Below are 13601 nucleotides of genomic sequence, written 5' to 3'. Positions count from 1 at the left end.
TAACCTGTCAATTTCCTTGAGTTAAAATAGATATAACATGGGCTGGGGTATAGACTGAACCAAAACCTGCTATAGTCCCAGGTCATGTTTCCCTGAGCATCACTGGTCTTTCAGTCATGCTTGAACACAGCCACAACTGTGGGAGAAAGTGGAAATGGAGAGACCTCTTAAAAACTGTGACCCAGGCTTTTTAGGACCAATATAAGATGCCACAGGTGGGTATCACTGGGCTGGTGGGAGACTTGAAATTGTGGCTGCTCAAAGCTCAGACAAAGACCCGCGATTGTGCTGGCTGCTGGTGAAATGGACTCAGCTGGAACACTGGGCATCAATTCCATGTAGGGTGAGAGATTTCTAGATATACACACACACCCCTGAAAATTCAGATGCCTGCATTCTAAAAATACAGGGTTGCAATGTCAGCATGTAACTCCAAAGTTAGAATAGAGTGTATTTTATCCCCAGGCTTCATTCAAAGGGAGAGAAAAGCAAAGGAAACCCTCTGACCTGTGCCCCAGAACACAGGACACCAGCACAGGCCTCTTATTGGCCCATTTTCAGCAACAATTTAGAGCCAGTTGTTTCCAGATACTTAGGGTCCGAGTGGGACTTTTCAAAGCCTCTGAGCACCTCACCTGCCAGATGGGGCCCTGGAGGACAGTCAGGCAGGGGAATGCGCACCTTCCCCAGGTTTGTATGTCACTCTGGGGCCTCAGCGTCCGGATGCCTGGTGTGGGGCTCCACAGGGCACGGTCAGGGACCTATGGCCCATTTACTGCAAACACTTTAGTGCCTGCAGGGTTTTCCGGCAGCCAAACTAAGCACTCCATGTGCCCTGTCTGCTCCACCACATCCAATTGTATTTGACAATGGGACCGAAGGGTGTGAGGTGCCCAACTCCCATTTACTGCCCATAGGATTTGGGTGCCTAGCATCGGCCTTTTATGGGAAAACTCAGCCTATACATTTACAGCCAAACCGCTATCCTGAGAACTTTCCCCGGGGATGTTTTCAACCAGTTCCTTCTCGTGTTTCTCCATTTTCTCAGTGACCCTAATAACTGTGTCTCTGTCATGAAAAGCATCATGCAATAGAAGAACTAAACTGAGTTTTCTCTTTCTGTTGTCTCTCTTGTCAGACCTCCACTTATCTCTCACCTTTGTGTCCAGTATGAGGAATAAATGCGTCAAGGTTTGTCTACACATAGAAATTGCACCACTTAAACTATATTGCCCTATCCCTGCCTGTGACAGGGCCACGTGCCCATGGACTGGAGAGTCGGGGCCAAGCCAGCCCTGGTTAGAGAAGGGTCCCCACCTGAGGGGAATCAGGCCATTTACAATAAAGGGCAGAAGGGGGATGGGGGATGAGACAAACTCAGGAGGCTGAAGTGAAAGTTCAGAGAGTGAATGAGGGAAAACCATGCGACCGGGGGAATTTCTCCAGCTAGGAAGTGCTGGGAGTGGTCTGCTAAGGCAAGCAGGACTCAGACCAGATTGGGGGAGTTTGGGGTATAGGCAACTGGAGGGAAGGTGTCATCTGCATTTTAATTTTGAACGTTAAGTTAATAAATGAAACCTAAATGAGGGGCTGTTGTGTTTGGACTGGAAAAAACCTATGTGGAGTTTATTTGGGGAACAAAGAAGGGAAACTGAGGTGAGGGGCTGTGTTCTGGGCTCCCCTGAGGCCTCGCGTGGGCGCCGTGAGGGGGACACTCATCTAATGTGACTGGATGCAACTACACTGATATAAAGCTGCTTGTATCAGGATAGTTCATTCCGAAGGGGAAGAAGCTATACCAGTCCAAGGGACCTGGATATTGGTCACTGTGTCCACGCTAGAGGTTGTACTGAAACAAAATCACCACTAACCCGAATAGTGATCCAGGTGCAAAATCTATGTGGAGACCTCGCATAAGTGAGTCCCTGTGAAACGATGTCAGTATGTTCGTGGCTTTGAAAAGAACTCCGGGGATCCAAGGAACCTGTCTGTCTTCTGCACTGAAATGGCATGTTGAGAATTTCTGCTGATTTGCCAAGTCAAAAACAGCCAACTGACGGAAAGAGGCCTGACTGAATAATTCAGTTTACATACATGGGGTGCATCTACACTGCAGCCAGGGGTGTGAATGGCATCTCCTGTAGCCACTCTAGCTGTACTCTAGCTAGCTCACTAAAAGTAGAAACCATGGTACCAGCTTCAGAGCCGGCTGCACAAGCAAGAATGTATCCATGGCCAAGGGGCATTGGGGGCTGCAGAGATGGGAAGGAGACAGTCGTACTGTATCATGAAGACTAGGGAGAGCAGAGGGTGAAGTTTCGTAAAGGCGTGGCCATGGTGTACAATGGGCATTAGGAGGAAGCCAATGTTTTCTGTATCCTTCCTATTGAGCTCTACATGTCAGCTGATCACAGTGAATGGTAAATAGCCAGTAATAATGATTAAACTCCTGATTTCAGTTAAAAAATAGTTCTTAAGTTATCATAGAATCATAGAATATCAGGATTGGAAGGGACCTCAGAAGGTCATCTAATCCAACCCCCTTCTCAGAGCAGGACCAATCACCAACAAAATCATCCCAACCAGGGCTTTGTCAAGCCTGACCTTAAAAACCTCTAAGGAAGGAGATTCCACCACCTCCCTAGGTAACCCGTTCCAGTGCTTCACCACCTCCTAGTGAAAAAGTTTTTCCTAATATCCAACCTTAACCTCCCCCACTGCAACTTGAGACCATTGCTCCTTGTTCTGTCAGTTATGGAATCAATCAACTTGGAATTTAAAATTTAAGCCACGGTCTGACAATATTCTGGTCTCTCTCTGTATTCTAGCCAGTTTCAGATTAGACGTGCATCCTTCGAAGACTTAAGGAATGGGATTTCATCCCTTTATGCAATATTTTTGCCAGAGATTAATTTTTTTAAAAACAGTTTTTCCAAAGTACACTTGTGTGAGCCACAAATATTCAACGTTAGGGCATTATGAGCCACAAAGCTTTGGTGACACAAAATTGTTCAGACTGGAGATAAATTGGATGAGACCTTACTGCATGATTAGGGAGCAAATTATGCTAGGAGAGAACTGGGAATAACAATTGTCTAGTTTATTTTGCATTGAGAAATAAGTGGCTATCTGTGTTCTTCTGTAAATACTGGAACTCATGTTCTGATGGTTATGATTCACTCCAATAGACCAACAAGGGACCTATAGTTCTGATACAAGATTCTCTAATATGTGCTAATGAAGATCAATAGTTTTCTGATGGAATGTTTTTTCAATCAGAAAATGCTAAATTGTCAAGATCAAAATGTTCCAGGGGAAATTTCTACAAAACAATAATTTTATAAAATAATTCAAAATTAAATATAATATAAAAAAGAAAACAGTAGAATAGAATAGAAAATAAAATAAATGACATAAATGTAATAAAACATTAAATAAAATCTCAAAATAAAATTTAAAATAAAAAGTCAGAATTGGAATGAAGACAAAAATTTGAACTCATGGAATTTCCCATGAAATGAAAATTCTAGTCCTGAATAGCTCTAATAACGAGAAAATCACCACCACAAATTTGATACAGAATTTATTTGTCGCTAAGTGGGTAAATTTCCAGCTAAAATAATATTTCAGCTTTTTTGGTTTGTGTTTAGGATAGTTGTGTGACCAGTAATACCCTTTCTACCCCTGGGAGCTAACCACAGGGATTTTGAAACTTTGTTACTTTTGGCATAAGATGCTCCCCTGGCTGGGTCTCTGTATGTAGTGAGCCCTACTGTGGAATAAGGAAACACGGTTAAAGAGAAGGACAGAAGTGTGTATGTAGTGCCGTACCAACTTGTCTGTTGAATTTTAGTTCTGAAGCTTTAGCTTCTCTAGTCCATTCCCTGAGTGGCCAGAAGAAGTTTGAGTCTATTCACATAATGTCAATCTCAGAAACCTAAACAAATCATGCTATTCACTTTTCCTTCCCGGTAATTTAATGTGCCCATTAGCAAAGTCTCAAGGGAAAATTCACCTGTGGTGTTTGCAGGGTAAACAATGACTCAGGAGAGACATTTATTTTCTGGTGAGAGATACAAGGCAAAGCAAACCAAGGGTCTCAGCACAACTAGGGTGTCCAGCCAGGAACATGCAGGTCTCGTTACTGCTCTTCACTGAGGTGTGTAGCTACACAGACCTTACATGCCTCCACCAGTAGTGTGCAGGGTAGATGTACTTTGAGACAACTAAAATAGGTGAAGGGGGTGCAGATCGGAGACGGATCCTGCTCTTTGAAACACCAAGTGAAGAGGTCACATTACAGATTCCAGCTTCTTCTATGCCAACTTTAAGGTAAACAAACCTTTCACCTCATCTTCGTTAAAAATAGATCATTCAGGACAGGGAAGAAAATGTCACCATATCCATCACCTACACAAAGGCATCATTTCCTTTTGGATGGTGCCAAGTCTTTTCCCTAGGCCACGTACAGAATTAACGGGTTCATGTTGTAAAGCGTTTTGGTGATGGAAAACGCTCCGTGATAAGAATGAGAACATTTCTGAAGGCTTTCCATCTTTAGTACTGAGCCACGATAGCGATACTTTACCATATGAACATTCTGGGTTTGTACAGCTCCGAGCTCAATGGGTCTTGGTCCATGACTAGGTATCCCAGGGACCATTGCAAAATTCATAATCAATAATAATCTCCATCAAGAATTGAGTCATAATAATTCACATAATCATTAGTATAGTGTTGTGACTGATATTGTTGGGGACCTCACCGTATTAAGGTCATGGATCACTGTGGGTCAGGGCTTGTATGCAGCTCCGAGAAGGAGGGTCACCACAGTTCTGTCAGGAACCAAAAACTGGAGTGCAGGTGAGGAAGGCAAGTTACTGAGACTAAGCAACTCCAGAGAAGTTGCACCCTGCCAGGGATGGTTTGCATGTACTGATTCAGGCTGGCTTTTCCAGAGACTGGTGGCATGTCTATATTGCAAGAGATACCGGGGCACAAGTGCAGCTAGGCCACTGTCATGTGTAGCATGTATGATTACCTGCCCTGTGGGCGGGTAACGTTTGTGTGCATTCGGTTCAAAGAGCTCCTGGCGTTCAGTGACCGCGTACGGGCTTTGGAGCCCAGGGTGGTGGAACTGGAGGTGCTAAGGGAGGCAGAGAGGAATGCTGATGAGGCTTTTCAGGACACTAGATTTGTCCCACCTCCGGTCAGAAAACCCCTGCGCTGTTAAGGAGGATGAAAGGCCCAGGGAAGGAGAGCAGTCAATGGGAGCAGAGGGAAACCTTCCCATAGTTGGGACCCTCCTTCCAGATGATGTTGGGGTATCCTCTCGCACTGAGGTTACCTCTCCAGGGGAGGGAACTCCAGTCACTAGGAAAAGGCAGGTGTTAGTAATGGGAGATTCAATCATTAGAAACATAGATAGCTGGGTTTGTGATGACCGGGAGAACCATATGGTGACTTGCCTGCCTGGTGCGAAGGTTGCAGATCTCTCGCAGCATCTGAATAGACTTATGTGTAGTGCTGGGGAGGAGCCGGTGGTCGTAGTACCTGTAGGTACCAATGACATAGGGAAGGGTAGGAGAGACGTCCTGGAGGCCAAATTTAGGCTGCTAGGAAAGAGACTGAAATCCAGGACCTCTATGGTGGCATTCTCAGAAATGCTCCCAGTTCCACGCGCAGGGCCTGGTAGGCAGGCAGAGCTTCAGAGTCTCAGTGCGTGGATGAAACGATGGTGTAGAGAGGAGGGGTTTAGATTTATTAGGAACTGGGGAAACTTTTGGGATGGGGGAGCCTATACAGGAATGATGGGCTCAACCTAAACCAAAGTGGATCCAGACTGCTGGCACTTAACATTAAAAAGGTTGCAGAGCAGTTTTTAAGAGATGGGGAAAAGCAGATTACTGCAGAGGAGCAGGTGGATCGGACAGAGACTTCTCTTAGAGGATAGTCTATTGATAGAGATTCTCCAGGTTATAGTCAGGAGGAGAGGATGGAAGAGGATAAAGTAGGGGCCAGATCAGACAAGAAACGTTCACATAAAAAAGAATCTCACACATCAGAAAAGGGCAGACAAATAAACAATGACAAGTTTTTATAGTGCTTGTACACAAACGCTAGAAGTCTAAATAATAAGATGGGTGAACTAGAGTGCCTCATGTTAAAGGAGGGTATTGATATAATAGGCATCACAGAAACCTGGTGGTGTGAGGACAATCAATGGGACACAATCATTCCAGGGTACAAAATATATCGGAAGGACAGAACAGGCCGTGCCGGGGGGAGGGAGGGGAGTGGCACTATATGTGAAAGAAAATGTAGAATCAAATGAAGTAAAAATCTTAAATGAATCCACATGTTCCATAGAATCTGTATGGATAGTAATTCCATGCTCTAATAAAAATATAACAGTAGGGATCTATTATCGACCACCTGACCAGGACAGTGATAATGATGATGAAATACTAAAGGAGATTAGAGAGGCTATCTAAATAAAGAACTCAATAATAGTGGGGGATTTCAATTATCCCCATATTGACTGGGTACATGTCACCTCAGGACGAAATGAAGAGACAAAATTTCTCGATACTTTAAATGACTGCTTCTTGGAGCAGCTGGTACAGGAACCCACAAGGGGAGAGGCAACTCTCGATTTAGTCCTGAGTGGAGCGCGGGATCTGGTCCTAGAGGTAACTATAACAGGACCGCTTGGAAATAGTGACCATAATATAATAACATTTAACATTCCTGTGATGGGAAGAACACCTCAGCAGCCCAACACTGTGGCATTTAATTTCAGAAAGGGGAACTATGCAAAAATGAGGGGGTTAGTTAAACAGAAATTAAAAGGTACAGTGACTAGAGTGAAATCCCTGCAAGCTGCATGGACATTTTTCAAAGACACCATAATAGAGGCTCAACTTAAATGTATGCCCCAAATTAAAGAAACACAGTAAAAGAACTAAAAAAGAGCCACCATGGCTTAACAACCATGTAAAAGAAGCAGTGAGAGATAAAAAGGCATCTTTAAAAAGTGGAAGTCAAGGAGCATAAACACTGCCAAATTAAGTGTAAAAATTTAATAAGAAAAGCCAAAGAGGAGTTTGAAGAACAGCTAGCCAAAAACTCCAAAGGTAATAACAAAATGTTTTTTAAGTACATCAGAAACAGGAAGCCTGCTAAATAACCAGTAGGGCCCCTGGTCGATCGAGATACAAAAGTAGCACTTAAAGACGATAAAGTCATTGCGGAGAAACTAAATGAATTCTTTGCTTCGGTCTTCACTGCTGAGGATGTTAGGGAGATTCCCAAACCTGAGCCGTCTTTTGTAGGTGACAAATCTGAAGAATTGTCACAGATTGAAGCGTCACTAGAGGAGGTTTTGGAATTAATTGATAAATTTAACAGTAACAAGTCACCGGGACCAGATGGCATTCACCCAAAAATTCTGAAAGAACTCAAATGTGAAATTGTGGAACTATTAACTATAGTTTGTAACCTGTCCTTTAAATCAGCTTCTGTACCCAATGACTGGAAGATAGCTAATGTAACGCGAATATTTAAAAAGGGCTCTAGAGGTGATCCCGGCAATTACAGACCGGTAAGTCTAACGTCAGTACCAGGCAAATTAGTTGAAATAATAGTAAAGAATAAAATTGTCAAACACATAGAAGAACATAAATTGTTGGGCAAAAGTCAACATGGTTTCTGTAAAGGGAAATCATGTCTTACTAATCTATTAGAGTTCTTTGAACATGTGGACAAGGGGGATTCAGTGGACATAGTGTACTTACATTTCCAGAAACCCTTTGACAAGGTCTCACACCAAAGGCTCTTACGTAAATTAAGTTGTCATGGGATAAGAGAGAAGATCCTTTCATGGATTGAGAACTGGTTAAAAGACAGGGAACAAACGATAGGAATAAATTGTCAATTTTCAAAATGGAGAGGGGTAAATAGTGGTGTTCCCCAAGGGTCAGTCCTAGGACCAATCCTGTTCAACCTATTCATAAATGATCTGGAGAAAGGGGTAAACAGTGAGGTGGCAAAGTTTGCAGATGATAGTAAACTGCTCAAGATAGTTAAGAACAAAGCAGACTGTGAAGAACTTCAAAAAGATCTCACAAAACTAAGTGATTGGGCAACAAAATGGCAAATGAAACGTAATGTGGATAAATGTAAAGTGATAAACATTGGGAAAAAAACCCAACTATATATACAATATGATGGGGGGTAATTTAGCTACAACTAATCAGGAAAAAGATCTTGGAGTCATCGTGGATAGTTCTCTGAAGACATCCATGCAGTGTGCAGCGGCAGTCAAAAAAGCAAACAGGATGTTAGGAATCATTAAAAAAGGGATAGAGAATAACACGGAGAATATCTTATTGCCCTTATATAAATCCATGGTACACCCACATCTTGAATACTGCATACAGATGTGGTCCCCTCATCTCAAAAAAGATATAATGGCATTGTAAAAGGTTCATAAAAGAGCAACTAAAATGATTAGGGGTTTGGTACGGGTCCCATATGAGGTGAGATTAAAGAGGCTAGGATTTTCACCTTGGAAAATAGGAGACTAAGGGGGGATATGATAGAGGTATATAAAATCATGAGTGGTGTGGAGAAAGTGAATAAGGAAATGTTATTTACTTGTTCCCATAATATAAGAACTAGGGGCCACCAAATGAAATTAATGGGCAGCAGGTTTAAAACGAATAAAAGGAAGTTCTTCTTCATACAGTGCACAGTCAACCTGTGGAACTCCTTGCCTGAGGAGGTTGTGAAAGCTAGGAGTATAGCAGGGTTTAAAAGAGAACTGGATAAATTCATGGAAGTTAATTCCATTAATGGCTATTAGCCAGGATGAATAAGGAATGGTGTCCATAGCCTCTGTTTGTCAGAGGGTGGAGATGGATGGCAGGAGAGAGATCACTTGATCATTACCTGTTAGGTTCACTCCATCTGGGGCACCTGGCATTGGCCACTGTCAGTAGACAGGATACTGGGCTGGATGGACCTTTGGTCTGACCCAGTATGGCCATTCTTATGTTCTTATGTTCATGTAGACACTTACTCGAGCCACCAAATGGGTTTTCCTATCTCTGTAGTAAATCCTCCTTCCCGAGGGGGGATAGTTCAGTGTGATGTTATCTAATTAAAATATGACCATGTAGATCATTGTTGTTACAACTGTTATACAATTGCAATGAATTTTATACGAAGTGTGTCAAGTAAGCTGTCAATAGGAAAGTGATCATTTGCTGAATATGATTGTGTTACTTGTATGCGTGTATCATTTTTGTATCTGAAGTTATGAGTATTGGCCCCTTTCCCGCTCTAACTTCTGGATTATGATGAACTTGTACTAATGGGAGCATTCTAAACAAGGGACTGAGGATCTTCCAATAATTTGGAAGCAACCAGAGACTTAACAAGCCAACAGTTTATTCCATCACTGCTACAAGCCTGAGCCAAGAACTTTGCATTTATTGTATGTATTTGATACCTTTAACCAATTGTAAATCTCACCTTTCTTCCTTTCTTTTTATAAATAAACCTTTATATTTTAGATACTAAAGGATTGGCCACGGTGTCGTCATTGGGTAAGATCTGAGTTATATATTGACCTGGGTGTGTGGCTGGTCCTTTGGGATCAGAAGAGCCCTTTTGTTTCATGAAATTGGTTTAAATAACCCCTCCTCATTAAGTCTAGTGTTTTGGTGGTGGTACAAGGACTGGAATGCCCAAGGAAACTGCTTTTCTGACTTCTTGCTTGCCAGTGTGGGGAGACAGAAGTTTACTTTTGTTGCTGGTTTGGTATATCCTATGGGGATTAGCCACCAATCTCGGCGTGTATCTGCCCTATTTTCCAGCAGTTCATCCTGAATTTCGCATTCTCAGTTGTGAACCAATGAGGCACGGTTACAGTGGCATAGTCAGCAGGATCCACAGAACCAGGTAAATTAAACTTTGGATCAGAACTCCAGGCTATTGAAATCTGATATGGACAGTTTTGAAGGTTAAAGATCAGTGACCATGAGTTAGAAAGCATCAGCAGAAGCAATCAAAGTACAAGCCCTGAGAGAGAGCCTATGTCTTGAACATGAACAAAGAATGGCATATATTCAATAGCAGGAACTAGAAGCTAAGGAAAAGCTACAAAGGGTCAAAAGGGATATTGAAGAAGCTGACTAAAAATGGTCTATCTAAACAAAAGGCTTGGCATGACTAAATGCTTCTATATGTACAATTGTGATTGTTTTGCTATGTCATTTGCTATGTTATTTGTGTCATCTACACTGTCCTGACTCCCCTAGTGACTAGGGCCTAGTCGATCCCCTCATCTACATCCTGAGAAACAAAGCGGTCCGGGAGGCCCTGAGGAAAGCTTGAGGAAATTCAGGTTTGGACCATGCTAACTGGTCAATTTCCTTGGGTTAAAATAGATATAACATGGGCTGGGGTAGGGCCTTAACCAAAGCCTGAGCTTCATTGGGATTCATGTCCTGCTCTTTCACAGTGTCTCTCAATCTTTCCAGACTACTGTACCCCTTTCAGGAGTCTGATTTGTCTTGCTTATCCCCAAGTTTCACCTAACTTAAAAACTTTTAAAATCAGACATAAAAATACAAAACTGTCACAGCGCACTACTGCTGAAAAATGGCTGCTTTTCTCATTTTTACCATTTAATTGTGAAATAAATCAATTGGAATATAAATTTTGTACTTACATTTCAGTGTATAGTCTATAAAGCAGTATACACAAGTCATTGTCTGCATACAATTTTAGTTTGTACAGATTTTGCTTGTGCTTTTTTCTGAAGCCTGTTGTAAATCTCGGCAAATCTCTAGATGAGCTGATGTACCCCCCGGAAGACCTCTGTGTACCCCCAGGCTACATTTTTTTCCCGTAGACAAACCCCATGGCGAACCCAGAGCAGGGAAACCAAACATCCATCACAGAATTCATCCTCCTGGGATTCCTGGATCTCCAGGAACTGCAGATCCTTCTCTTCCTGCTGTTCCTAGTGATCTACATTGTGACCGTGACAGGGAACATCCTTATTGTTGCACGAGTTGTGACTGATCAGCACCTTCACACTCCCATGTACTTCTTCCTGGGAAACTTGTCCGGCTTGGAGACCTGGTACACCTCCACAATCCTGCCCAGGGTGCTGGCCGGTCTCCTCACTGTGGACAGGACTATTTCACTTAGAGGCTGCCTCACACAATACTATTTCTTTGGTTCTCTGGTTGCTACAGAATCCTTTCTCCTGTCGGTCATGTCTTATGATCGATATTTAGCCATATGCAATCCAATGCACTATGCAACCCGTATGAGTCACAGGTCTTACCTGAAGCTCACAGGTGGCTTTTGGATAGATGACTTCCCAGGTAATAGTATAAATATGTTCTCAATATCTCAGTTAACATCCTGTGGCCCCAATAGTATTGACCTTTATTTTTGTGTGATCTCATCCCCCTTGTAAAACTCTCCTGCAATGACCCTCACCTCATGGAAATGGTGACTTTCACACTCACCTTGCTTTTCTCACTGGTCCAATTCATGTTTACCTTGATGTCCTACATCTGCATCATTGCCACCATCCTAAGAATCCCGTCCACCCCCGGGAGGCAAAAGGCCTTTTCCACCTGCTCCTCCCACCTCATTGTGGTGAGCATTTATTATGCAACTCTGCAGACAATCTATCTGTTCCCAAACACCGACATCCTGAGCAACTTCAAGAAAGTTCTGTCTGTCATCTACACAGGCCTGAGTCCCGTGGTCAGTCCCCTCATCTACAGCTTCAGAAACAAAGTGGTCCAGGAGGCCCTGAGGAAAGCATGCAGGAAATTCATGTTTGGACCATGCTAACCGATCAATTTCCTTGGGTTAAAATAGATAGAACATGGGTTGGGGTAGAGACAGAACCAAAGCCTGCTGTAGTCCCAGGTCATGTTTCCCTGAGCTTCACTGGTCTTTGAGTCATGCTCTTACACAGTCACAGCTGTGGGAAAAAGTGGAAATGGAGAGACCTCTTAAAAACTGTGACCCCAGCTGTTTTAGGACCAATATTAGCAGCCACAAGTGGGTATCACTGGACTGGTGGGAGACCTGAACGTCTCGCTGCTCAAAGCTCAAAGAAGGGAGATTGTGCTCAGTGAGCGGGTGTAGGTGAAATGGACTCAGCTGTAACAAAGAGCATCTATTCCATGTAAGGGAAACTGAGGCACACTACTTAACTGATCGGAGGGTGGGTGATAATGGAATCTCAAAGATCTAAATAGGGAATTTGCCTCCAGAGTCTTGGTTCTTCACTGTCCCCACAGGATGAGGGGCCTTATGGAATATTTATGGACCTAAACTGATGCTAAAGCGTGATGAAAATGTATCCTCTTCAGATTCCATTGTAAATGTTGGTTTCTTTCCCCTAGTTGGACCTCATGGCGAACCCAGAGCGGAGGAATCAAACAGTTCTCATGGAATTCATCCTGCTAGGATTTGGGAATCTCCGTGAGCTACAAACTCTTCTCTTCCTGCTGTTTCTCGTCATCTATATCGCGACCGTGGCTGGGAACATGTTGATCTTTGCGCTAGTTGTGGCTGATCATCACCTACACACCCCCATGTACTTCTTCCTAGGGAATTTGTCCTGCCTGGAGATCTGCTACACATCCACCATCCTGCCCAGGGTGCTGGCCGGTCTCACAAGTGTGGACAGTACTATTTCGTTTAGTCTCTGCCTCACACAATATTATTTCTTTTGTTCTCTCGTGGCTACAGAATGCCTTCTCCTGTCAGTGATGTCCTACGATCGGTATTTAGCCATATGCAATCCACTGCACTATGCAGCCCGTATGAGTGGCAGGGCCTGCCTCCAGCTTGCAGGTGGCTCTTGGACTGGTGGCTTCCTATGCAGTGGCATATTAACACTGTCGATATCTCAGTTAACATTCTGTGGCCCCAACGTTATTGATCATTTCTTTTGCGATTTTATACCCCTTGTAAATCTCTCCTGCAATGACCCACACCTGATGGAAACGTTGGCTTTCACAATCACCTTCCTTTTCTCACTGGTCCCATTCCTACTTACCCTGATGTCCTACATCTGCATCATCGCCACGATCCTGAGAATCCCCTCCACCACCAGGAGGCAAAAGGCCTTTTCCACCTGCTCCTCCCACCTCATTGTGGTGAGCATTTATTATGGAACTCTGCTGATTGCCTATATGTTCCAACCACCGACATTCTGAGCAACTTCAAGAAAGTTCTCTCTGTCGTCTACACAGTTCTGACTCCCCTGGTCAATCCCCTCATCTACAGCCTGAGAAACAAAGTGGTCCAGGAGGCCCTGAGGAAAGCTTGCAGGAAATTCATGCTTGGACCATGCAAACCCGTCAATTTACTTGGGTTAAAATAGATATAACATGGGCACGGGTAGGGCCTGAAGCAAAGCCTGGTGTAGTCCCAGGTTGTTTTTCCCTGAGCTTCATTGGGCTTCATGTCCTGCTCTTACACAGTGTCTCTCAACCTTTCCAGACTACTGTACCCCTTTCAGGAGTCTGATTTGTCTTGTGTATCTCCAAGTTTCA

General features: G+C 43.4%; 1 protein-coding gene and 2 pseudogenes across 1 annotated transcript in view; all 3 read left to right on the top strand.

The window, feature by feature from the left end:
* LOC135886051 (cytosolic phospholipase A2 gamma-like) overlaps positions 1-13601 on the top strand; it is a 979292-nt gene that overhangs the window by 950073 nt on the left and 15618 nt on the right.
* LOC135886861 (olfactory receptor 11A1-like) lies at positions 10931-12377 on the top strand (annotated as a pseudogene).
* LOC135885981 (olfactory receptor 6B1-like) lies at positions 12453-13429 on the top strand (annotated as a pseudogene).

The sequence above is a fragment of the Emys orbicularis genome, chromosome 12 (genome assembly GCF_028017835.1).
Source record: "Emys orbicularis isolate rEmyOrb1 chromosome 12, rEmyOrb1.hap1, whole genome shotgun sequence".
NCBI lineage: Eukaryota > Metazoa > Chordata > Testudines > Emydidae > Emys > Emys orbicularis.
Note: the sequence above shows the minus strand (reverse complement) of the source record. Positions and strands in the feature narration are given on the sequence as shown.